Source organism: Amblyomma mixtum, chromosome 3 (genome assembly GCF_055824585.1).
Source record: "Amblyomma mixtum isolate Tamu chromosome 3, ASM5582458v1, whole genome shotgun sequence".
NCBI classification, from domain to species: domain Eukaryota; kingdom Metazoa; phylum Arthropoda; class Arachnida; order Ixodida; family Ixodidae; genus Amblyomma; species Amblyomma mixtum.
In genome coordinates, this window is record NC_143014.1 from 400152432 (window position 1) to 400179085 (window position 26654).

Sequence of the window (26654 nt, forward strand, 5' to 3'; positions counted from 1 at the left end):
AGACATTGTTGGTTTGACTTTGCTTGTAGCAGACGTCGCAACGAGGGCAATACCTGACACATGGAGGAAGAAAAAACTCAGGAGAGGCGGCTATGTTGCATTTTTTTTTAAGGTAGCTCTCCCCTGTTCCTCCCCTTCTTGGCCGCCCAGTAGACCTTGCGAAAGCACGTGACTTTTTGGCATGCTGCTCGGAGAGCAAGGGGCATGGCGAGGGGCCTCGAGCATGGGCCTCGAGTTTTTTTTCCTCCATGGCAAGACACAAAAGATAAGCCTGGCTTGACTTGTCCGACGCAGCGGCTAAAACGCACCTCGCTGTTGGATTGCGCTAGCAGACGGCATAGGTATGCCACACGCAGTGTTGATGGTGTGCGCTGGTTTTCACGGTAGTACCTTCGTGAGAATGAATGCGTCACAGTGTTCTTTCGAAGCACAGTGCGCGAACAACATAGACGGAAGGAGCAGACGAAAACGTAAGCAAAACTGGAGAAAAAAAAACTACGCGAATGCCAGGTACTCGCAACCTCACACTACTCTCCTGTTGAAAGCGAAAAAATTCACCACATGTTGTCTATGAATTTCCATATTCCAATAAAGTTGGCCAACATGTTGGCATTGGCGTGGGTTTCTGCCCATGAAAAATGGTAGAGATCTGCAAAGCGTATATAAACAGACAAGAACTAAAAAGCACAAGGATTATTTTGCGGGCTGTAATAATACTGTTGTGCCTGTTCTTATTCCATATTCTTGTGGAAGCCCCAATGTGTTATCTCTGAAATGCGTTTTTCTTTATTTGCGCGTTGATATTGCTGCGTTCGAAGCTAACAGCGCGAAAGATGGAGGAGATGATCGCGCGACTGTACTGTAAACCCGGGATGGACATGGTTCGGTGTGTGCCCCGTTACATATTCCATACACAAGCTTCATCCATGCTGCATTCACACCGAGACTGGCTGCCGCAGTGCTTGGGAAACGCGAAATATACGGCGCGTAAAGCAACTCTTGACATGTACCTACAGGTGGCGGCGCGAAAGATTTGTAAGCTAGGACGCCTTCCCCGGATGAAACATTACCCCGGGTCCCCCAACATCGCGCAGGAACATAATTATTCTGAACCACTATTTATCTATTAACCCAACAATAATTGAGGACTGGGAGGCGGCGCTGTCCAGCTCTATCGCTAGTAAACCGCGCAAGAGAGGCGGCAAAACCCATTGGTCTCCTGGACTGAGAGACGCCCAACAATTTTATGAATTAAAGGACTACAGACACCAAATCTCATTGCGCGTGTTCTTCTGTCAAACGATGCATTAGACATTAGAATACATGGATTAACTGGTGGTATATGCCTACAACCGCTAAATAATTTATAACTGCATTTTTCTCTCATGTTGTTTCGGTTTCATCGACTGAACGACGACTGTGGCGTCAAACTGATGTTTTGGTCATGTTGGTTGGTTTATGGAGTTTAACGTCCCAAAGCGACTAAGGCTATGAGAGACGCCGTAGTGGAGGGCTCCGGAAATTTCGACCACCTGGGGTTCTTTAACGTGCACTGACATCGCACAGTACACGGGCCTCTAAAATTTCTCATGTGATCCACTAGAAAAACTAATATAATCGCTGATATGTAGTTTTGATTCACTGCTACATTTAATGCAGCCTCCGCTCCGTCTATACGAAAGTCTAACGCATCGTTTGAAAGAAGGAAACACGCAAGAAAAAATTTGGTGGCTATATAGTCCCCATCCCTCATCCCGTTCTCATCCCTCCCGTTTCTCGTCCCTCTGCTACAAATCTCACGAAGTCCTTCTCCTGCGTGCGTTGTGCATTTCCCATTTCTTTTTTGTCTTTTTGCTCTCTGTTGACTTTTCTCTTCCCCGGCATTCTGTTATTTCTATTAATTAATTAGTTTATTCATTTCCCCAACAAAAAAAATTAATCACAAAAACTCTCTTTGCACCCCTCTTCTTGGTCGATCCACATCTTCCTCCATGCCGATCCCCCTGTTCGGGTATGCGCCATTCTAAGAGGTGAAGAACAACGACTCTCCACCCCAACGGGCATTGGCATATGCGTGGCGTTCTTTCGTCTTCTGCTGTGGAAGTGTTGAATTATCGGCGTACGCATATGTTCCCAGTTGACATTCCGAAAACTTATAGTTGAAACGAAGCGCGTACGTCCGCCTCATTTGCCGCAAGCTCCACTACTAGCGAAAGAGTACGCGCGCAAGTTCGTAACCGCAGCCTCTGCTCGGGAGACATAGCTTCGCCGATCATGAGCCAGGGAGTGCAGGAGGCAGCGCCAAAGCGTCGTAAGCTGTACTTAATGGATGCAGCGCAGCCATTTTGTGTTCCGCGCACTACATTGTGGGCCAATAAGCAGCGGACCGTCGCGCCGGCCAGCGCGGGAGTAGCGTCTCCTCATCTTGTCCCCACACCGCAAGATGAACCTTGCGATGAACAACTGCAGGACAGTGCGCCTGGCGTGTCTTGCGAGGCCGGCACGTCAACGCAGCCAACAGTGTGCGATGTGGCCAGCAACGAGCCCGCAGTGCCTCAGCTCGGAACCTCTGGGCTGGCAGAGCTGTGAGCAGACAGTGAAAGTGACTTTAGCTGCAGCACTGAAGACAGTGAGCAGGAAGAAGGCGACGAACACGTCCAAGATGGCAACGTATCGCAATTTGATGACTGCGAGCTTTTGGCACAGTGTGTCAGGGACTGTGGGCACAAAACGTTGCCAAACTCAACAACTCTAGCAGAGGCGATTGTTTTGATAATGTCATTTGTGGTGGCACATGGACTGACTTGGTCAGCGGTGAATGACATGCTGAAGTTGATTGATGCACTCTTTGGTTACCAGCGGTCAGGCTTGCCTCACACTAAATACCTGTTCCGAAAGCTCTGGCCACCAAAGTGTGCAACAATGATCAACACACATTATTTTTGTGAAGTATGTACATCCCTCCTTGATCTTAATGATGGCAAACTTACTTGCAACATCTGAAAGTCATTTACTTCCATCCGCGCTGCCAGGAAGAAGGGCAGCTTTTTCTTTATCTTGGACTTGAAAAAACAGCTTTACCACGTCATGGCACGAGTGAAGGATGTGCTCTTCACCAGTCTTTCGAAGATGAGAGACGAAATGAATGCAGGAGGCAGACTCGTGACAGACATCGGCAACGCAGCAATGTGTCTAAGAGTCCGTCAGGAGGGATTTCTGAGATGGAGTGACCTCTCGCTGACAGTAAACACTGATGGAAGTCCGCTGTACAAGTCAACAAAGGCGTCAATCTGGCCAATCCAACTCTGCATCAATGAACTTCCTCAGCCTAACCGCAATGATAACTGTTTTCTTGCTGGCCTGTGGTTTGGGCGAAAACATCCAGACATGCTTCTTTTCATGGGAAAATTTTTGCAAGCCCTCACAAGTGTTGGGGACATTCTGTGGCGGCATGGCTCCTTGTCATTGTCATCAAAAGCATACCTGGCATGTGTATGCGTTGATGCCCCTGCTAGGGCGTCTGTTGGGAACCACGTCCAATTTAATGGACGTTTTGGCTGCCCCTGGTGTCTCAGCTGTGGACAGTTTGAAAATGGTAAGAAAGTCATACTAATATTCACTGAAGGCATTGTTTGCCAACATTCAATAATTGTTATTACATTGATGTTCAAAGAAACAACAAGGGATGTGTTAAAATGCATGCATGTTAAACCTGGATAGTAAATGTATAATTAATATCTTTTGCTGTTGTTTAGTTCTGTTCTGAATCTCTGAATCTATTTAATATACTCCATAAGATATCGGATGTCCATGTAATGTTTATGTTATGCGCATTAATTCATACAATCTTCAGTTTTAAGACAGTGGATGTCCACTTAACACTGACATTACCACACCTGATTCTAAGACACTCAGAGCCAACATTCCGACTGCTGCAACGCTACACAGCACTATGATAAAGCTGCTTGTTATGGGTCACCATGCTTCAGGTTATTATAATTATGATCAAATCAGTAAAGTACATCCAAACTTGTTATTGAAAAAGCAAGACTCGTGTGTCATCTCTGTGTCGAATTCCAACATGAATAAGTTAGCGGTTTACCCGAGAGAAACATTTATGGTGCGCGTTTAGCATTGCAACAGACTATATTTTCATGTTTGAGGGCAGCATCTGTCTTAAAATATGTTGTGAATTTAGTTTTCTATGATAGGCTTTCTGAAATATAATCCTGACTCAACTTTGTCTTTTAGGGCGGCGGCTCTACGTTGAGACAGACCCCCCTGCCACAGAGGACAGCAGGGGGCGCACGTAGAGACATGAACCTTGCCATACAGCTGGAGACGTCAGTGAATGGTTTCAAAGGGCCATCACCTTTTACAGCTCTTGCATACCTGGACGTCGTGTGGTGCTATACTGTGGAGTATATGCACTATGTACTCCTCGGTGTTGAAAGGCAGTTTACCGACTACTGGTTTGAATCGTCCAACTGCCGGGAGCGGTACTACATAGGTGAGCACTAGCAGCCTTTCTACATGTTATGTGTATTTCACATACCTATGCCTTGAGCTATCTCCTAAGTGCAGTTGTGCACTTTCAACTTTGTTTGCAGGGCGGCCAGCTACTATAAATGCTGTCAACTAGCGCCTCCTCAGCATTAGGCCACCACATCACATCACACGCTTGCCTCGCACACTTCTGGAAAGACATTTCTGGAAGGCACATGAATGGCGAAATTGGTTGCTGTTCTGCATACCTTGCTGCCATGATGTGCTACCATCCAAGTATGTGACACATTTTGCTCTGCTCTGCGAGGCCATTTTCATCCTTCTGCGTGACCAACTTTCCACTCCTTCCATCAACTATGCAGGTAAGCCTAAACTTTCCTGCCTGAAATGTTTAAATTGTAAATTTTTTGTCATTCCTATTTTATACAGAGCGCTTTATGTGACCATTTTCCACAGTAAGGAGTACAAACGAAGCTTCAGAGGGGACAGTACCTGTTTTGAATCAAACAATGGTGACTGTTTCTTTATAAAGCGCATATTTGAGATCACTGATGAAAGGTCGGCATGCAATGGCGATGTTATTCTGCTTTGTGGCAAAATTGTTCCTGAAGAATCGGAAGTCGTGTTGCCGCCTCACATTACAGAGTGTTTTTTTTCTCAACAGTATCCTCTTGTTGCCTTGAATATTCTTGAGTTGTCTAAGCCTTGCATACTTTTGTCTTTCAGTGGTGAGGAAAACTTCCTCTGCAAAATTCCAAATCTTATTGAGCGAGACTAGTCTGCTGCTGGGACCTGCCCATAAATGCAATAACAAAATGTGAAGAAAAAAATTTGACAATGAAAACTTTGCGAAAAAGGTCTGCTTCTCTGTATAGCAGCGTGCAGTAAACCATAAAGTAGAGAAGCCCTTCACTACTCCAAATGTTTTATCCTGACTGCTATTACCTTAAATATGCAGTGAAGCTAGTGGTGACTTAATGTGGTGACTTGCCTCTTACTACAATGGTCTTCATGCTGCGAATCAGCAATACAAGACTCTACCCAGTCATCTGACAGCTCCTGAATACTATTCAGTGTTGCAGAAGCTGTTGAACAGCTTCTTCTACAGTAGGTCATAAAATATAGTAAATGAAACAGCTCAAGAACCAGCACCCTACCACTATAATTCATTGAACAAAAGCCAAAAAGGCTGCCTCACATTACAGAGTGTTTTTTTTTCTCAACAGTATCCGCTTGTTGCCTTGAATATTCTTAAGTTGTCTAAGCCTTGTATACTTTTGTCTTTCAGTGGTGAGGAAAACTTCCTCTGCAAAATTCTAAATCTTATTGAGCGAGACTAGTCTGCTGCTGTTGTGGACTACTTTCAAAAACTGCAAGAAAGTACAAGAACGAATAGACAAGAAAAGACAAACACACAGCCCAGAGTGAGCTGCACTGTCTTTGGTTTGTTTGTCTTTTTATGCAGTTTTTGAAAATGAGGTATTTGCACTAACTATCCCACTAGAGGTCTGTTCGATTCAGAACTGGTTCTCTGCACTAATTCTGAAAAAGTTCCGTTGGTGCCGGCGCAGTGCAATTCCAGTTTCTTGGTGCAGGTGCAGCGCGTCAGTAGCGTCACAAATCACTGGTGCGGAGATTTTCAATCGAGCGCGTGCACGCACAGGCCTTGTCGTCTGCTATCCGGTTCTCGTCCGTCGTGGTGTGTTGTGTTGCGGTGCGTCGCGTCTGTTTTTCGTGCCTCGTGGAGTCATGGACTACGACATCGCCGAATCCACTTTTATGGAATTTTCTGAGTCGTCAGACAGCGAAGATGAGGAAGCCGACGTGGTGCTTTCTTTTGCAGCAACACAGTGCAGACAGACCGCAACAGAAGCCCCAACTATTACGAAAGCGTAGTAGCTAGGTATTTCAGCTTCGAATTCAAGAGGCTGTTCAGGCTGTCGCGAGAAACGGGAAAAACTTCCTTTAGTTGGCCATTGATGTTAACAAACAAAACGTCGGCTGCGCGCGTCGTCTGCTTACGACGTCAAACACGTGCACCACTATCCTGCACCTCCGTCTCTGACGGTGCCGCGGTTCTCTGCACCGAAGCGGCACCACGACTGCACCAAAATCAATCGCGGACGGTGGTGCAGGGGGCGCTGTGAATCGAGCGCTTTGGTGCAGCGCACTGTGAACCGATTCCGGCGGTGCAGAGAACCACGGCTGAATCGAATGCAGCTTAGGAAACATTGCTAAAAAAAGTGACGTTTGCTTGACTGCTCTAAAAAAAATTTGAATTTCACCCTCCTTGCGTAGCATACATAATACAGTCATGTCGTGTTAATATCAACAGATTTAGTTACGAACAATTTTTCTGGGGATCAAACTTCTTAAATGTATTTTTGCTTTCTTGATCTATGTGGAAGCTTGCTGTTTAGATGGTGGACATGGAGTAAATGCACAAGGCCTATTGGGGCCTACTTATTCTTATTCTGTGTTGATTGACGGTTAGGACAAAAGCTTGACCTCACCTCTGTTTTGAATGCTGGACACCTTGAAAGGCAGCGTGAAATTCTAAATGCCTTAGGAACGGCCTTTTTTGTTTTGGTTCAATGATTTAGAGTGGTAGTGTGCTGGTTCTTGTGCTGTTTCATTTACTATATTTTATGAACTACTGTGGAAGAAGCTGTTCAACAGCTTCTGCAACATTGAATTGTATTCAGGAGCTGTCAGCTGACTGGGTAGAGCCTTGTATTGTTGATTCGCAGCATGAAGACCATTGTAGTAAGAGACAAGTCACCACACTAAGTCACCACTAGCTTCACTGCATATTTAAGGTAATAGCAACCAGGATAAAGCATTTGGAGTACTGAAGGGCTTCTCTGCTTTATAGTTTACTGCACGCTGCTATACAGAGAAGCAGACCTTTTCTGCAAAGTTTTCATTGTGAAATTGTTTTCTTCACATTTTGTTATTGCGTTTATGGGCAGGTCTTCTTAGGAACTGACACTCTTGTATAAACGAGACATGACTGTACTCATGAAGTGCGTTTTTCGGACTAAACGTTTCAATTATGTTCCTAAATTGGCTTAGTTTTTTTGGTTCATTGGGGTTTTAACGTCCCAAAGCAACTCAGGCTAGGAGGGATGCCGTAGTGGAGGGCTCCGGAAATTTCGACTACCTAGGGTTCTCTAATTTGCACTGACATCGCTCAGTACACGGGCCTCAAGAATTTCGCCTCCATCGAAATTCGGCCGCCGCGGCCGAATCGAGCCCACGTCTTTCGGGCCAGCAGCTGAGCGCCATAACCACTGAGCCAATTTAAGTGTTTTGTATCACATTCTGTCTAGAGTGCATCATGCTATGTGTTAACAACTAAGTTCTATAAAAATATTGTCACGTGCTACGCATGGGCCCTGAGGAACAAAGAAGATGTGCGCACGCTGGAAGAAAAAGAGGAAGTCCAGTATCCTGCCGCTAGCGCACCAGGCTCTGGTCGACCTGTCTTGTAAATAGCATTTGTGAATATACTGTAACAGTGTGGTGGAGGTGCTGGGTCGATCACCACGGACTCCTCTCGCAACCGCTGCAGCCGAAGAATCGCCGGATTGCCACCGTTGCTCGTGCAAATGCCCAAGGAAGCCGAAGCACGTCTGACCGGAGTAGCAACGCCCTCTTGGCAGCACTACCGTGAGCCGCGGACGTTTTCCAGGAAGGCTGGCGAAAACGTGGATGATTGGCTCACCAATTACAAGCGGGTGAGCAAATACAACGGCTGGGATGCCACTCTTCAGCTTGCCAATGTCGTTTTCTTTCTCGATGGCACCGTGCTAACTTGGTTCCAAAACCATGAGGCGTCGATAAAGAGTTGGGACCGCTTCATGGAAGAGCTCCGCAGCTGCTTCGGAGATACCGTTGCCAAACGAAAATGCGCTGAGCAGTCTTTGCTTCAGAGAGCGCAAGTGCCTGGAGAGACCTGCACGACTTACATAGAAGAGGTCTTGAAGCTGTGCAAAATTGTTAATCCCAGTATGTCCGACGAAGATCGCATTGGCCATCTCCTTAAGGGCATCGCAGAGGACGTCTACAGCTGTCTTATCAGTAAAGAAAATTTAGACTCGCCCACGGATATCATCAAGCACTGCCGCACCTTTGAAGCTCTAAAGCTGCGTCGAATTACTCCCATGTTTGGTCGCCTGCCTAACGTCACCACCGTCGCCAGCGTGGATTTGCACGAGCCTGTGAATGCTGCGACTCTCCCTGACTTCATTCGTAAAATTGTGCGTGATGAACTCTCCGGGCATCAAGATCTTGGGCGCCGCAGTGAAGTCCCGTATGAGAGCTGTTCTCTGCAGGCGGCTCCCGCCTACCGCTCCTCCCCTTGAAGTTTGTCCAGTCCGGCCCCTACCAGTGCTACTCGCATTAATTACAGCGACGCTCCCCGGATCACCCGCCCCAGCCCCAGTGCGCCAGCTCGTCCGCAACGCCACCTACGGCAGCCGGAGTACGATGGCCGCTTCGACACTGGCTACGAGGAGTGTTATCCCGAGTGCCCCTGCGACTCACCGCTTTGTTACCGCTGTGATCTGATCGGTCACATCTCTAGATTCTGCCGTCGCCGGGGCCAGTTTTCCCGCTCCCAGCGCCAAATGTCGTACCCTCGCCCGGGTTTCAATGCGCCTGTTCATGACCGTGTCTTCACATCGTCTCAGCGCCCATCCAGTTACACGCCACCACGGAACGACTCCCCTGCCTCTGACCTTAGTCTGACTCCACCTCTGCACCGCTCTCGCTGCTCGCCTTCTCCCCAACGTCGTTCCCCACCGTCACCGGGAAACTAGCGTGTGCGGTCGATGGAGGTGCTGTCGCCGGATCATCGATAGTGCCAATTCCTCTGTCCATTGTTATGTTACAGAACCGCCTTGAAGTTTTAGTGGACGGTATTTGCGTCATGGCCTTAGTGGACACTGGTACCACAGTGTCAGTGATGAGTTCTACTTTCAAGACCCGTCTGGGTGGTAACATAATGTGCGCTTGAGATCGTGCTGTTATATTCCGGGGTGTAGGGGGAGAATCATTGGTTCTGATTGGCGTTTGTTTTGTGAATGTAGTGATCGCTGGCCACATGTTCCGAACTGAATTCACGGTGCTCCCTCGTTCTACGCATGACATCATCTTCGGTATTGACTTTTTGCACCAGTGCGGCGCTACTCTCGACTTCCGCAGTGGTGGCATATCATTAAGTCCTGGCCTTCGGTCAGCTCTCATAGAAGACTCGCCAGTGGTTGAAGTGTTTTCTGTCTCTGAAGATACCGTCGTTCCAGCAATGTCTGTCATATTCGTTCCCGTTGTGTCCTCAAGCACGATTTCTGATGCCTTCGATGCCGTGGTGCAAAGAACTGTGCAAAGAAAAGTGTGCTAGTACCCCGCAGCGTCGTCCATGTGACCAAGGGCCATGCCACTCTTTGGACTGTCAATCATTCCAACGAACCTGCAGTATTACCATGAGGTATAAACCTTCCTGGCTTTGAAGAACGTTTTTCTGTACCAGTTGCCACGATCACTGACAACGCGTATTGTCCAACTAGACGCCGCGATCTGAGCGACTCTCAATTCCTAGCCATGGTGAACAAATCCCTACCCACTAGCGACCGCCAGGTACTAGTAGCCGTTCTTATGAAGCATGCGGACGTGTTTGACTTCGGTCGCGACCAACCACCGCCGATTCCAGCTTCCCGTACCCATCACATGATCAATACTGGATCTGCACAACCGATTCGACAGAAGCCATACCGCGTCTCGCCCTCTGAACGTCAGATAATCGATGAACAAGTCCGTGACATGTTGCACCGCGGCATCATTCAGCAATCTTCAAGCCCGTGGGCTGCTGCAGTGAGCCTCGTCAAAAAGAAAGATGGCACTTGGTGATATTGTGTCGACTACCGCCGGCTTAACACTGTCGCAAAGAAGGATGTTTATCCACTACCACGCGTTGTTGATGCCATTGACTGCCTCCACTCAGCCTCCTACTTTTCCTCGGTGGATCTACGGTCTGGATACTGGCAGATCCCGATGCACCCGCATGACAAAGAGAAGACGGCATTCGTGACACCTGACGGGTTCTATGAATTTAATGTTATGCCATTCGGCCTTTGCAACGCTCCTGCCCCTTTTGAACGATTTATGGATACGATTTTACGTGGCCTGAAGTGGCAAGTTTGCATGTGTTATCTGGACGATGTTGTTATTTTTGGAAGGACCTTCGCCGAACATAACAGCCGCTTAGCCATTGTCCTAGACTGCATAGAGAGAGCGGGCCTCGTGCTGAACTCCAAGAAGTGTCGCTTCGGTGAACGCCAAATTACTGTGCTTGGTCATCTCGTTTACAAGGATGGCGTCAGGCCCGACCCGCAGAAGGTTGAAGCTGTAAGCAGTGTCAAATAAGCAGTATCAAAAAGCCCAAATCAGTGAAAGAGCCCAGGAGTTTCCTAGGACTTTGCTCATATTTTCGGCGTTTCGTTCCCAAGTTTTCTGATTTAGCCTACCCGCTTACAAGTCTCCTGCAGAAAGACGCTCCTTTCCACTGGACTCCCGAATGCGACTCAGCGTTTCGGCAGCTCAAGTTTCTCCTCACCTCGCGGCCAATATTGCGTCATTTCTGCCCCACAGCACCAACTGAACTTCACACTGACACCAGCGGCATCGGCGTGGGTGCTGTGCTTATCCAACGCCATGAGGGCAATCAACACGTCGCTTATGCAAGTCGCACCATCAGCAAGTCGGAACGTAATTACACTGTAACAGAGCAAGAGTGTCTCGCAGTTGTTTTCGGCGTACAATGGTTTCGTTCGTACCTTTATGGACGTGCTCTTACAGTCATTACAGACCATCATTCTCTGTGCTGGCTTGTGAATATACGCGACCCCTGCGGTCGGTTGGCCCGCTGGGCGTTACGCCTCCAAGAGTTTAACTTCAAAGTGTCTTACAAAAGTGGCCGCCAACACGCCGACGCAGATTGCCTCTCGCGGCTGCCGCTCACGGTTACTACTTCCGATGATGAAAACTTCGACGACTATCTCTCTGCCGTTTCCCAAGAGTTTCCAGATCATGACACTTTCCAGACAGAACAACGCAAGGATCAGCACTTGGCGCCACTTTTTGCCGAACCCCATGACCCGAGATCCGCAAGCCCTTTCTGCATTCGCGACGGTTTACTCTATAGAACGAATTACTCGCCTGGAGGTGCGCGCTTTCTCCTCGTCGTTCCGGCTACTCTGTACTCCTCTGTTCTGCACGCAATGCACGATGACGTCACGGCTGGGCACTTGGGGTTTGCCAGGACCCTTAACCGCATCAAAGAACGTTTTTACTGGCCAAAAATGCGTCACATGGTTTAGCGCTACGTGGCCACCTGCATGCAGTGTCAGCGGTTCAAGCTTCCCGCAACTTCTTCGCCTGGACACCTGCATTCTGTGCCACCTCCAAGCACACCATATGAACAAGTTGGTCTCGATCTGCTCGGCCCGTTTCCCCGCTCGTCCAACGGTAACTGCTGGGTCATTATGTGCGTTGATCACCTTACCCGTTACTGTGAAACCGCCGTCCTACCTTGCGCCACCGTTGCTGAAGTCTCGCTCTTTCTTCTTCATGCTGTCATCCTCCGGCATGGACCTCCTCGAGTTGTTATCAGTGACCGCGGTCGCCAGTTTACGGCAGACGTTGTGGAAGAGCTTCTGCATCTTTGTTCATGCCATTTTCGCCACTCGACGCCGTACCACCCCCAGACGAATGGACTGGTTGAACGTACCAATCGGACACTTATGAACATGCTTGCCATGTATGTCGATTCCCGCCATAAGAACTGGGACGACATGCTTCCCTTCATTACATACGCCTATAACACTTCGAGGCATGAAATAACTGGTTACAGCCCATTCTTCGTTCTTGATGCCCGTCCGCCTCAAAGCTCCCTCGACAGCATCTTACCTTTCTCTATCGACACCGAGCTTTCTATTTCCAACACTCTATTTCGCGCTGAAGAAGCCCGTCGGATTGCCGGATACGCACCTTGGCACCGCAGGATCGCTCTAAGCAGCGTTATGACCACCGGTGCAAGGATGTCTGCTACCTGCCCGGTGACGTTGTGTGGTTGTGGACGCCTCTACGCAAGCATGGTTTATCACAAAAGCTGCTGTCCCACTACACAGGCACATTCATTGTTGTTGCTCGCCTATATGACCTCAACTATGTCATCTCTCCCCAATCAACGCAAGGACGCCGCTCAAGGAAAACCCAAGTCGTGCATGTCGCACGGCTAAAGCTCTGCCACTCTCAGGACCGAGATTGATTGAATGGCCCAGAGGGCTTCGTCTGCGAACGGAGAAATGTCACGTGCTACGCATGGGCCCTGAGGAACAAAGAAGATGTGCGCACGCTGGAAGAACAAGAGGAACTCCAGTATCCTGCCGCTGGCGCACCAGGCTGTGGTCGACCTGTCTTGTAAATATCATTTGTAAATAGAACCTGTAACAATATAATAGGCAATAGAAGGTGTTGCAATGGTCTGTTAGCAAAAAACTATTTTTGTTGACTTCATGCTGTGCCCCACCATAAAGCCTCGTCAGCATTGAAAAAGGACTTATTAATGCTGTTGATGGTATACAAAGGTGTATCTTGCGCAATGACAACATTTGTGTTGTAATTTTAGAAAATTGTCTATTTTAGCAGTATGAGAATTATACATGAGAATTATACAGAGGTGTGACATATCTGGAAAATACCATAATGGTTGTGGCTTTCTTGAAAGCTCCTTTGACAAAAGTCTGCTCTGTTGAACCATTTCTCTGAGACTTTGCAGAACAGTGCACTTCATTCCTAAAGAACTTATGAACACATATCATCAAGAGACAGTGTTTAGGTCAGCTAATTGGTGTTTTGGTGGTTTGTTGTCGCAGATGGCACCTCGAACTTTGGTTAAATCTGGAGTGCAGTTTACATGCATCAGAATTTGACATACTTCCAACTTCTTAGTGTGTTATCATTATGTTAGCCTGAGCAGTAAATGCTTTCGAAAGATGACCTTTTGGCTTATGTGCTCTTTGACTTCTCATGTGACAGTTGTTTTTTTGCTTGTTTTCATTTTTAAAGGCCAACCTGTTAAGGTAAACTTGCATTTGTTAATATATTATATGTTAGTTTCCATGAGAGAGCTGCAGCAAAAAGTCAGGAGTTGTTAGGGGAATGTGAAGCGATTACTGCGTACTTATTTTAATGTTCAGTCCAAAGCAAGGTAGGCTGAGGTGTATAGTTATGGCTTTGTGCAAGAACGAATGTAAAAGGAGTTCTGTTTTTAAGTTCTTTTGTGTTAGTCTATTTGTAGAGCAAGAGGTCATTTGGCATTACTTTGGAGTTCTGGGGCATATTAGTGCATGTTTTTTACTTACCTTTTTTGTATCACGCCTTTGATATGCTTGCAATATTGGATGAGCTTTCTCGGCTGGAGAACTTTGCCGTTGGTGGAGATTTCCTTTGACCATGCCATGGGAAAACTTTTATTCTGTTGCTGTGCTTTGAGTGCTTTCACAGTGTAAAATATTACCGTATGTTAATCTTCTGTAATTTCCAGTCTCACCTGATGCTATGCACCATCCCTCACTTCAGCACTCTGTATATACCTCATTTCTAATCTTCAATAAAGATAAGGAAATAATTTTATAAATTAAAAAGGTTCTTCATTCAAAAGATGGTGGTTATAATACTACATTTTATTGCTGTCTGGATCTGCATTTGGGACAGCAATTTACCGAAAAAATATTAGATTACACATTTGGTCCTAAAAATTGCATCGATAGCATGAGAGATACACATGTCACTGCCAGAAACTAAAGTTTGAAGCTCAAGCTGTCGAATTTCCATGGACTCTTGTAGGCGTGCTTTCAAGCTCTCAAATATCTAGTGGTAGTGTTAAGTGGTAGACTCCAATAACTTTTTGTGACTTTACTGCATCTCATGGTTTCTAAGTGGTCACCATCCTTGAATTATGCACAATGTATAGGCATACCGTACTTGCAATTTCATGAATCTCTGTGATTTTGTGCAGGTATGTCTTCCAGATGTGCAGCTTTAACTGTTGCACATTAGTTAGTTTGATACTGGTGGCCATTGTAGCCAGGATGCAAGTTAGTGTAGCTGCTCTCCCTCTGTATATATCGCATTCTCCAAGCTTTTTTTTGTTAGATCGAAATGTTACTGTAAAATTGGCATGGGCACAGATGTATGACAATAAAACATGCAGTATCATGTGAATGTACATTGTGCATATTACAGCTGTGTGAGCCATGTTATGCTGCAGAACACTGTTATTTCACAGTTCGTTGTTTTAGAGCTTGGCAGCTTCTTTTAGAGTAAGTTTCGTGCTTATATATACAGTCCATTACTAAGCACGTCAGTGAAGAGCAGCGAATTATGGGGGGGAATGTGTGTTCCATCTCCTGGAACGCTAGCTGACTCGTTAGCAAGGCCATGCAGAAATAGTATTTCTTTTTGCGAATCGCATCCTGTAAATTTTTGTCCATGAGTACAACATCATGAATGCGACACTTCAGGCTCATAAGAAAGACAATACAAATGAACTACTCGACCGATATGCCAATTTAAACATTTCATACAAGGGTGACGCGAGTTCAAAAAGAAAATTGCAAAATGTAGGTTTTAATTTTGCGAAGCGACACATGGACAGTGAGGGACACGATCAGTTTAGATCATATTTCTGCTTTTTAACATGCCCTGACATTGCACAGCTAGCACATGGGTATTTTTTTATTTCGTATGTGTCCATTGAAATAAGGCTGCCATGGCCGGTATTAAACCTGACATATGATCAGCATCCCGGCATCAAAGCCATGTGCGCTGGCAGTCATGCCGGGAAGACGCAAGTTGATGCAAGACATACACAAACTGACGTGAGCTCACGTCGATTTGCAGAAGTGTGCCACGTATGAGTTCATACGCAAAGTTCGGCACATGAGCTCGTATGCAGCATATGTATACATATGGCTCATATGCTCCGAGTGTGCACACATATAAGTCCCATATGACACGTATGCATACATACGAAGTGATACGAGAGAGACACATGCACACATATGACCTCGTATGCAGCGCATATGCATACATATGGCCTCGTTTGCAGGACATATGCATCTCGTATGCCACATATTTACACACATATGACCTCGTATACAGTGCGTATGAATTCATATGAGGCACATATGAATTCATACGAGGCACATATGAATTCATACGAGACACGTATGAAATCATACGAGATTTTTCAATAGGGATGCGCCTTCCCTCTGGTTCAGGTGTCCACCGAGATGTGTGAGACAGATACTGCGCATTTCCTTTGCTCAAAAACCAATTAAAAATTTTACTCTCTGCTCTCCAAGCCCCCGCTCTATTGGTTTTGTAGCTGTGGGAGTCAGAGAAGTTGCAAAGGTATCTAATTGCATTCCTGGAATCAGTGTGCACAACGAGGGATGTGCAATGGCAAAATTAAAAAGCTTTCCGCTCCCCACCTCCCCAAAGGGGAATTTGGCCATGGGCGTCCTACTCCGTCGTCTTGTGCAGTGCACTCGTGTCGCGCCCGCGATTAATTGACAACTTGCAGAATATCGAGCGCCGTGGACATTTTCCAAATGAAAACCCTCGTTCGTAGACGGAAATCTCGAATTCTTCTTCTAAAAGGGAGGGGGAGATGTTCCTTTAGCTGTATGAGAGGGAAGCAGTTGAAAGGACACCTTAGAGCAGGGGTACGAACGCGAGGAGAGCGTCGAAACAGTTACTCGGAGTTACTCGGAGTAAGTTCTTTTGCGGGCGCAAGTCAGCCCAAATAAAGAACTTAATCACTCGGTGGCGGCGTAAGGAACAAGCGTGCTCGTCAGTCGTCGAACTACGAATGTGCGCTGCTCGCGGCATCGTTCAATTTAAAGCCGGCAAGGAAACTTCGAGATAACAGGTCGAGATCATCTAGAGTAATCTAGAAACACGTAGATGCAGCTGCTCATGGCTGTGAACAATCGAGATAAGTCCGGTCGCTTCTCGCGTCACGAACAAAAATGATAACACCGCTTTTCTGCGGCCTTGCGTGAACGAACGGACGCTACAATGATACGTGGCATTATTGTGGTAACTGCCCTATGCGTAATTCTGGTTATTAGATTCGAGTCATCACTTTTATTGCAGCTATGAAGCTGAAAACGTCCGCGATGTCGGAGCAAGCGGGCGTGTCTCGGTCAATGTCTGGGGTGCAATAACTTACGCCGGTCTGGGTCCCCTCTTCCGCATCCCAGGGAGGCTCACGGCCGAAGTCTACAACGAGACACTGTTCTCCTTCCTTTCGCCGTGAACGGACCTTTCCCTGATGGATGTTTTTATTTCCGACACGACGGCTGCCCTGTTCACACTGCACCATCAGTGCAAGAAAATCTCACGAAGTCTGGAATTGCGCAGCTCCTCTGGCCACCAAAAAGCGCCGATCTGAACATAATCGAAAATGTTTGGGGTTTAATGAAGGCACGGCTGGCTCGCTCCAACTTGACGAACATTGACGCAGACACTCTGTGGGCAGCCGTTGAGAGGGAGTGGAATGTCCTCCGACAGGACCCAAAACTTGCGGAGTCTCTGTTCGCTTCTATCCCGAAAAGGATAAAAAACGTGAAAGAAAGAATGGGCGCCGCGTTGAAGTATTAGGACCGAGGTCAAAGCGCTAAGCCTGTGATAATGCATAAGATGGATTAGTCTCGTTTGGAAGCCAATAAAGAACGATTGAAATGAATTTGAGTCTAATCAACATTAATGGGCAAGCATCGATGACACAGCCATTTTCAGTGGTAGTTCACTGCTTAGCCCTCTCCGTATACGATGCCACTGATATCGAAAGTTAAGTGATTCTGTACACAACCATCACTGAAATTCGCAGCACCATTTAGAGACCATAGTAGCCCGAACACATATCGGAACGGTTAGCGTTTATCGACATTCAAACGCCTTAGTGACTCTATCGTTCCTCGTCTGTCTCTTATTTGTGACCCGCAGCTCCGGCTTGGCTGCCGCACACATTCTAATTTCGACCGCGTTCTCTGACCTCGGCGTCAGGGACCAGCTTGCACATGTGAATCCTTTCATCGGTGATGATTTCGCTCTGCTGCGCACGTGTGTAACTGCAGAGCTTTGAAGGAAACAGCATAATTAAGACTATTTTTCTTATTTATGCAGAAAATCTATCCATATTTAGCGCAGTTATGCAAAATTTTATGCTGCGTCCTTTCATCTTCCGGTCGCTCATTGCGACAGTGATAATAAGATGGATCGGGCTGTAGTCAGAAATTCAAGAAAATCGTGATGCGCTCGACGACGTGATGCGCTCATGAGTTCTCGACGAACGCACATCTTCATTTTTAAAATGTTTAGGGCATACCTGGCTACAATATTTCGTCATAGGGCAAATGGCGACGCGAAATCAATGAAAAATAATAGAGATACCTTGCATTTTTGCCCAAACTGGCGCCTTTACTTGCCGCGTGCTTCCACGTTTATCTTGTTTGGAGCCTTCGAAAAGAAAATAAAAAAAACTGATAGCCCAGAGGAGGGAGTGACAGCTGCTGAAGGAACAAAAAAAGAGAGTGAGGGAAGCTGGCCTGATATCTCCCTCGCCTCGGCAGAGAATTCTGGGCCATGGCGCTGTTCATGTTCTCGGCCGACGCTCGCACGATAACCTTCAAATCGCGCTCGACTGTACCTTTGGAACGCGCGCTTAATGCTCCGCTGACGTCTCATGAAGTATTTGCGGCACTTTTTCTTCAGGCAGGAATTTATTCCAGCCAAAAGCTTCGGAATTTTTCAGACGCTGCTTTTGTTAAAGAGTGCGTTTTACTCAGAGAAGGGGCCGCGAAATCATTACTCCTGTGGTTGTATACTGGCGAATTCAAAATTTGGAATCCTCTCAGCTCGGCTGCGGGATCGCACAAAATATTGGCGGTGTACTTTTCAATCCTGATTATCTACCCAAAATACAGGAGGAAATTGAGCTCTATTCACTTGCTGCTCCTTGCCAAATACACCGATGTGCAAATATTTGGCATGCATTAAATTATCGCTCCGCTGGTGCATGACAAAGCATCTTTACCAGGAGGGTGTTCCATTTCTTTTCAACAGTTCCGAGATTGCACCCCACGTTTTTATAGTCGGTTTTGCTGGAGACAACATACCACTGCACAAGAGAGGGGGTTCCGAGCATGTTATGCAAAGGGCAGGGTTAGCCAATTTTGCCTTGCTTACAAAACGATGTTCAACACAGTATTATTGGAAGCAAATGTAACTGTGCGAACAGTAACTGCGCTCAGCAGCCACCTCACGGCTGTAAAACTTGACAGAGCCAATGTGCAAACATATGGCGTTAATGAGGAGTATTCCCTCCTGGAAATCCCTGACTTTGACGTGACAAAACAGCTGCTTCTCGACTGTATGCACGATATTCTGGAGGCAGGAATCGGATTCGTGGTTAAGCGTGTTCTCGAGGGCTGTTTTTCATCTGGTGTGTTAAAGCCCGGGCAGTTGAAGAAAATTTGTAACTATAATTTCCAAGAAAATGATAAGAGAAACCGTCCAGTAGCGCTGAGCATTTCTCAGAAAGGAATTGTGCTCAAAGGCACAGCAAGCCAGAAGGAGTGCGTGTTCCGTCTACTGCCGCAATTTTTCGCCGACGTAGTGACAGAAGGCGACCTTAACATATCTTCAGTTCCGAGAGATAGCGAATATAGTTTTAACAGTGGAAATTCCTGAAGATTTCTGCAGCTATTTGGAGGTCCAGATTTCTTGTTTTTTAAAGAGTTTTGGAATCAGATATCCAAATGCGCATATCATTCCCAAGATTCATACTTAATTGATTAGCCTAGATTCATTTCAATGCTCAGTCCTCCACGCCGGTACTAGAGTATGCGGTTTGAAGCACAACCATGCTTACTTCAAGACTATCAGCACGCGCAGCAGGAACTTCAAGAACATCTGTCGTACTTTGTGCGAAAGGCATCAGCTGCGAGCATGCTATGAACAGTCAGCTATTGTCGTCAGTGACAGTTTGAGCACTTCTCATGCCTTCCTGGTTAAGCCAGCAGATGTACCAGAGTTCGTAGGCACTGAACTTGGCATCACAGATCAGGAAAGGAACCTGTTCTCTGCGGCAGATGCCAGCGTCGACGCTTGCTCGTACAAGTGTTCAGATGTTGTTCACATCGGCTGGGAGAATGAAGCACCTGTCTTTGCAAAAGTGAGAAAGTTGCTGATTTGCCGAAATTACCTTTTTCTTTTCTTGAAGAAACTTCGTACCCAAGGATTTTCTCGGACATGTACGAGTAGTCAGGGGTTTGAAGTTTTCCCGCATTACGAGCTTTTCGACTGATTCGGTAATGCTAGCGCAACTGAATGTGAGTACTAGATACCATACATATGTAAACACTGCATGAAATAGACGTTGTGGAACAGTTTTACTTATTATTATGTATGTTTCCTAATTGCATGTTGCTCCGCTGGGATGACGTCAAATGCAATGGCCTCTAGGATCTGTGGACAAAAATGTAGATATGATTTGTTTGAGCACATTTTAATATGTTTCGACAAGCGCACACATCTGTGTTTGTCCCACAACCTGTGGAACATCTCTTCATGTACCTTTCTTCGAATATACCGTATTGTGCGTTTTTATCGTAAAGACTTGCAAAAATTTTCCCGCCTCAACCGCTTGATCGTTTGCGGTGAAACTGCACACAGAGCTTGCGCAATACGGTAACTTTTGTATCGTAGCCAGTTTTACAACGGTACTTACTTAGTTGAGCCGTGCATGATACGAAATCGTAGTTGTCTGCGTAGAGATCGTCGAACCAAAACCCGCAGACGCCGTTTTTTCGCTGAAAGGCGGCAGTGGCGCCATCTGTTTTCAGCCATGAAAAGTGTCACGACAAGGTGCCGCGGCGATTTTGCAAATAATATCATCTGAAAGGTAAAGCCTCGTTAAATCAGTTGTTCTGATATTTCTTTTCGCTCAGTTAGCCGAAAAAAAAACGGCATATTCAAAGGGCACGCGTACGGTGTAGGCACGCGCTTCATGCAACGCTCACCTGGGCTACCTCGGCACCTCTGCCGCCGCGGTGGCTCAGTGGCTATGGTGCTCGGCTGCTGTCCCAAAAGACGCGGGTTCGATCCCGGCCACGGCGGCTGGAATTTCTTTGGAGGAGAAATTCTAGAGGCCCGTGTACTGTGCGATGTCAGTGCACGTTAAAGAACCCCAGGTGGTCGAAATTTCCGGAGCCCTTCACTACGGCGTCTCTCATAGCCTCAGTCGCTTTGGGACGTTAAACCCCATAAACCAACCAACCTCGGCACCTCTCGGAAATTAACAGCGCAAAACCAATTATCCAGCAAGCTGCTGTAGTTCACTGCTGTTTCGATAAATTTGTGTTATGGTAATATGAAAGTTGCGAAGACAGTAACGCAACAGTAATCGATTACTTTTCTATATTTATTAAATTACTTTCCTGTGCCTGTAATTCACCACGGTAATCAGTTGCATTTCAGACGGAGTCATTTTAATTGTAATCGGTTGCTTATTTTCTGTAACGCGTAAAAGACTGATATATAACGGAGCTGTGTCACCTTTAGTTCTCTTTCTAGCAGTAGTAATAGTAATAAATGTACAAGTAAGAAGCAGCAGAAACAGAATCCGAGAACAGCCCTGGTCCCCACAGGTGCGTGCACTTGCTTATTTTATAATTTATACGCAATACCTCAGATAACTTATATTAAAGCACGCTTGCATATGGCTGCCATGCTGAAGACGACAAGCGCAGAGCATGCGCGCATTTGCGATATTTCCTACCTCTCACTTTTGTTAGTATTCAGAGGTCAATAAAAACGGCAATTTTTGATGCTGAGAGTTAACCAATAAATTCGGTTGCACCTCTGCTCATTAAGAAAGTGGTGGGGAAAAAAGGAAAAAACGGTTATTGTACATTTATGTGGCTCACCTTGGCTGTTTGGGGGAAGGCAAAACGTTAGAGGTGAGTAAATACCACGAAAGCAGACACGGGCAACGTTATCAGAACTGGTAATGTTTAACACGGAAACACGCGGAATCCGGTGATGGGAAGGAAAAGAAGAGAAGAAAGAATCTGCTTGCAGGAGGACGAAAGCTTGAAGGGCGGTGAAGAGAGGGTGCAGAGGGCGCGTGGATTCGCTCATCCCTCCTTTCGCGACTAGAGCGCGACCTGTTATGGCATGCACTGCCTGGTATTGCCAGCTGTTGCAGTGTGTAGTTTGTACTTCGCGTCTCTGGACGGTGCATCATACTGTCTGCGGCCAGATTCTGTACCTGGGGTGTGCAGACGCGTTTCGACAGCCTGCCAACAGGCTAACATACTTCGCGATGACGCCATCGATCCTGGTAAGTAGTGTCGAACGTTTATCTGCTCGTATTTTGTACCAGGGTGGGGGTGAGGAACTGTGCTCAAGGACACCCATCGTCAAACTTTGATAAGAATTTTAGTAAAATAATTCAAATTTGTCAACGTATTTTCATGCACCTTAGAATGTCACGGTAGAATGTCACCTTAGAATGTCAGCAGTGTCGGTTGGCCACGACACTGCTGCTATGCATCCTTACTCACGAGTGCCGCTTGTACAGGTGCTGCTGCTGCTTATCCTGGGCCAGCTACCGAGTCGACCCTATTTCATGGAAGGGCCGAAAATGAACGTCTGGGAGAGCGGCGCCTCAGCCTACTTTACAGAGCCGTTTGACACCTTCTGCCTCCCCACGGATTGGCCGCATTACGCTTGACCGCTAGTTCTGGAAGCCACTTCGCAGTTCGTCGAGCAACATGGGGCCACGTCACCTATCCGGCTGCTTGAAAAGGGCGTCATTCCTGCTGTCCCTGTTGGCCACGACACTGCTTCTATGCATCCCTACTCACGAGTGCCGCTTGTACAGGTTAGTTATCTTGAAACTAAGTGTTATCGTGACAATAATGTTTGCCTATTTGCGGTGTCATGGCCACCTGATGTAGTGGATTATGTGAAGTACGTTCGTGCTGCTGCGTCGTACATTTGGCGCCTTTTGGTTCTTGGCGGTGACGTGGAGGTAAACCCAGGCCCTATGACTAAAGCGCAAGAAGACAAGCTTGACGCTGTAGCTTTAGCCGTCCAACGTCTTGAGGCGAGCAACTCGAGCATTCTTGAATCGATAAATCAAGTCTTGAACCTACACGTCACCCTTAGGAACGAATTGGAACAGTTGACTAAAAGAGTTAATGAATTAGAATGCAAAATTGAATCTCTACCCTCCAGTCAATCTGTTTCAAATGCAGATATCTCTAAAAAAATTCAGGACAAAGTTGATGACTTGGAAAATCGCTCAAGGCAATCGAACCTGTTATTTTTTGGCATCGATGATTCTGGTCCATCTGAGCCCTGGGAAGACTCGGAGCGGTATGTAAGAGAATTTTGCACGGATAAACTTGGCATTACTGTCACTTCAGTTGCCAGAGCACACTGCTTAGGGCGTCTTGCGACTGACAAGAAACGTCCTATTATTGCCAAATTTTATAATGATAAAGAAGTAGAATCTGTCATTAGTTTTGGCTACAAACTAAAGAATACCAATTTAAGCATATCACGCGACTACTCTGAGGCTGTTCGTGATAAGCGCAGTAAAGTGTGGTAGTTTTCGAAAACAATAAAGAAAGAGGGGGACCGGATTCGTTTGTATTTTAATAAACTTCATGTAAACGACGACGTTTATCACTGGGACACTACTGGCAACCGGGCTGTGCGTCTAAGTGAGCCTTCTACCAATTGACAACATTCAAATCATCATGGTGCTTCCGATCGTGCACTGTCAATCTTGCCGCGACCGAAGTGTTTAGATAACATTTGCTTCCTATATACTAACATCAGAAGCGTTACAGCGAAAAGTGATGCCCTCTCCTCCCTCATCGACTCCTCTGGAACCTCGTTAATAGCACTAACTGACACGTGGCTAACCGTTTATATCTCGGATGATGACATCCTTTCAGGCGAATCATGCTTTAAATTTTTTCGGTGCGACAGAAAGAACAGAACAGGAGGTGGTGTGCTTCTTGCGATTAAGCAAGAGCTGATATCTATACCAATCGTTGCTTCTACTTTTCTAGACTGCGTATTCGTATCCTTGAAATGTACTACTACGAACATTATTGCTGGGGTGTTGTATCGTCCGCCCGACCTGTGCAGATGAATTTTGTCGCTTACTGGCCGATGTGTGTACGCGCTTTCCAAATTCTGTCTTAATTATGTTTGGCGACTTTAATTTCCCTGGTATCAATTGGGAAACACTACCTGTTTCTCCAAGTGATAAGGAAGCGCACGCTTTCCTACATACTTGTCTTGATTTTCACCTAACTCAGCTCATTACAAAGCCCACGCGATCATCAGGTACCACTGCAAACATTCTCGACTTGATTCTAACCAATAATCCCGATGCTTGTTCTAAAATATTTCACCTTAATGGTCTTTCTGACCATGATATTATTACTGGGTGCATTAATGGCAGAATTATCGAAAGAAAAACTACCACCAAGATAATCAGATGTTACCGCAGAGCTAATTTTGACCAAATGAACCATGAATTAACCTCTTTTTCTGGGCGGTTCTTGGCTGAATCTTCCTTCCGTTCCATTGAACACAACTGGATAGTGTTTAAAACTACTCTAATTAACCTCATTACAAAATACATTCCGGTTATCACAATTAAGTGCAGCAAAAGTGCGCCCTGGTTCAGTGGGCGGCTGCGAAGAGCTAATAATAAGAAAAAAAAGTTTGTATAGGCAGGCAGTTGCTAACAACCAATTAAACACATGGGAAAAATACAATCAAAGTGATAAAAATTACCAAAAAATGCTTAAAGCTATCCGTTGCCAGTTTTATAGTGGTGTTTTGCCCACCATGCTATCAAATAACCCGCGTAGGTTTTGGAGCGTAATTAACCCTATTTCGCGTGCTGATTCTTTTTTTTACAAGTTCTAATGGTGACCAGCTGGACGATGTCCATTCTGCTCAGCTCTGCAACAATGCTTTCTCATCTGTTTTCACTCAAGAAGTCATCACTACCTCTCCAGTTCTCGACCAATTTCATGATTATTCTATACCCCCAACAGTCATTAGAGAAGATGGTATTCTTTCTTTGTTAAATAATCTTAAAACTACCACAAGCACGTATTCACTGGGCTTTAACAATATAATACTAAAAAACATATCTCACAGTATTTTCCAAGTTTTGTCTGCACTTTTTTCTCAGTCTTTATCATCTGGCTCCATCCCTCACGACTGGCGTATAGCCAAAGTAATTCCAATTTTCAAATCTGGCGTCCGCTCTGATCCGCTAAACTATAGACCCATTTCATTGACTTGCACCTTCTCCAAGCTCCTTGAACACGTCCTGCACACTCAGATCATTCATTATCTTGAAGATCATAACATCATATTTAAATATGAGCACGGTTTTCGCAAGGGCTTTTCTTGCGACACTCAGCTCGCCGGATTTACTAACGACTTACATGTGTTTACTTCGTTGGATGCAGCAATTCAAGCCGATGCTTTGTTTTTAGATTTTTCAAAGGCATTTGATCGGGTTCCACACCAACGACTACTTCTGAAGCTATCGCATCTTAATATTCACCCTCAGGTACTAGCATGGATTAAAGACTTCCTTTCATCTCGCGTTCAGTTCACTTCTGTTAATGGTTCTAACGCTACACTGGCGCATGTCACATCTGGTGTGCCCCAGGGAAGTGTTCTTGGTCCACTTCTCTTTCTAATATTTATTAATGACTTAGCAAATTGCATTTCTTCACAAATTAGACTGTTTGCTGACGACTGTGTTGTGTACCGAACCATTACAAACGACTCTGACCGACAATCTTACAAACTGACCTCGATTCTATTAACACTTGGTGCCAGCAGTGGCTCATGACCCTAAATCCCTCTAAGACAAAGCTCGTCTCCTTTACTAGAAATTCTTATCGCATCCCAACCACATACTCTCTTAATGACATAACAGTCGAAACAACTTCCACTTACAAGTATCTAGGAGCCGCCGCGGTGGCTCAGCGGTTATGGTGCTCGGCTGCTGACCCAAAAGACGCGGGTTCGATCCCGGCCGCGGCGGCTAGAACTTCTTTGGAGGAGAAATTCTAGAGGCCCGTGTACTGTGCGATGTCAGTGCACGTCAAAGAACCCCAGGTGGTCGAAATTTCCGGAGCCCTCCACAACGGCGTCTCTCATAGCCTTAGTCGCTTTGGGACGTTAAACCCCATAAACCAAACCAAACAAGTATATAGGAGTTTACCTTCAATCAGACTTAACCTGGAACTATCATATTAACTTCATTCTAGCAGCTGCTAACCGTTCTCTTGGCCTTTTAAAACGTAACCTTCGACATGCTCCGGCACACGTGCGTAAACTTGCTTATACGAGGTCTGTTAGAAAAGTATCCGACTTTATTTTTTTTTTTTTGCGAACACCTGATGGATATGAAACAAGCGTGCTTGCACCAGCCGACCTTGAACCTTCGTGCGCATGTACGAATATTTTCCGGCCTGCCGATAGCGTCAGTCGCTGGGACGCAGCGTTTGAGTGAGGCAGTGCGAAGTGCTCTCGTCGGTTTTTTATTACGAAAGAAATGGCGGAGCGACAGCAGCAACGCTACTGCATCCAAATTTGACAGAAACGGGATGACAATCAAGTGGAAACTGTTCGGAACATTTAGTGCGGCTTTCGGTGAAGATGCTATGAGCAGCACACAAATTAAGCAGCGGTACAATTGGTTTAAAGATGGCCGCACATCGGCGGAGAGTGAGCCACGCTCCGGTCGGCCATCAACATGCCGAAATGACCAGGTCATTGCCGAAGTGAACGCTGTGGGGATGCGGGACCGTCGTGTGACTATCTGAGAAATTGTAGAAGAGGTGGACATCAGCAATTATTCTGCACATTCCATTATCCCCGATGATTTGACCATGGAGAGAGTTGCGGCGAAATTCGTGCCGAAGCTGCTTACGGCGGAGCAAAAGCAGCTTCGTGTT

At 46.2% G+C, this 26654-nt stretch overlaps 1 pseudogene; it reads left to right on the forward strand.

The window, feature by feature from the left end:
• The first annotated feature begins 2274 nt into the window (after nucleotides 1-2274).
• Nucleotides 2275-16894, forward strand: LOC149357351 (uncharacterized; annotated as a pseudogene).
• The last annotated feature ends 9760 nt before the right edge of the window (nucleotides 16895-26654 follow it).